Source organism: Telmatherina bonti, assembly GCF_933228915.1.
Source record: "Telmatherina bonti genome assembly, chromosome: 20".
Taxonomy (NCBI): Eukaryota; Metazoa; Chordata; class Actinopteri; order Atheriniformes; family Telmatherinidae; genus Telmatherina; species Telmatherina bonti.
The window spans coordinates 34,767,654-34,768,261 of NC_136618.1; positions in this window are offsets into that span (position 1 = coordinate 34,767,654).

Consider the following 608-nt stretch of genomic DNA (forward strand, 5'->3'; position numbering starts at 1 on the left):
TGTTGTGATAAAGAAACAATAGAGTCTATTAGAGGTGGGGCTTCTTAAAAAAATCTTATTAATTAATTACAGTCTTTGTAATTATTTAATCTCTATTCATCTCATTTTAATGGCATAACAATATTTGTCCTAAAGATCAATCTTTTTCTATCTAAATGAATTTTAGTGGATGACTAAATAGAATAATACACACAGATGTTAACACTGTAAACTCTGGCTTTAATAACATCTGAAAAAATGCATTTAATTTTAAAACTGTGAGAAAGAAACAGAAAATATCTTTGTTCAAGTTTACATTTAATTTTTAATACTTTACCAGCTGCAGACGTTCTCCAAGACTCTACATGTTACAGACATGTGTTTCCATTCACATTCGTCATTAATAAACATTAATATCTGATGGTAAACCAGGATGGATCAATCAGCCTGGTCCTGCAGGAGAGGTGATCACCTCCTGATTCACCACCTCTTCAGTGTCACTGCAACGCCAGACGTGGAGCGAAGCAGATGAGGAAACCGACTTCAATCTGACCTCTCTGCACAGAAAATAACAAGCTAGGAGGGGAGTTGCCTTATATGTGGACAAATATGTGCATGGCAAGCAGTTA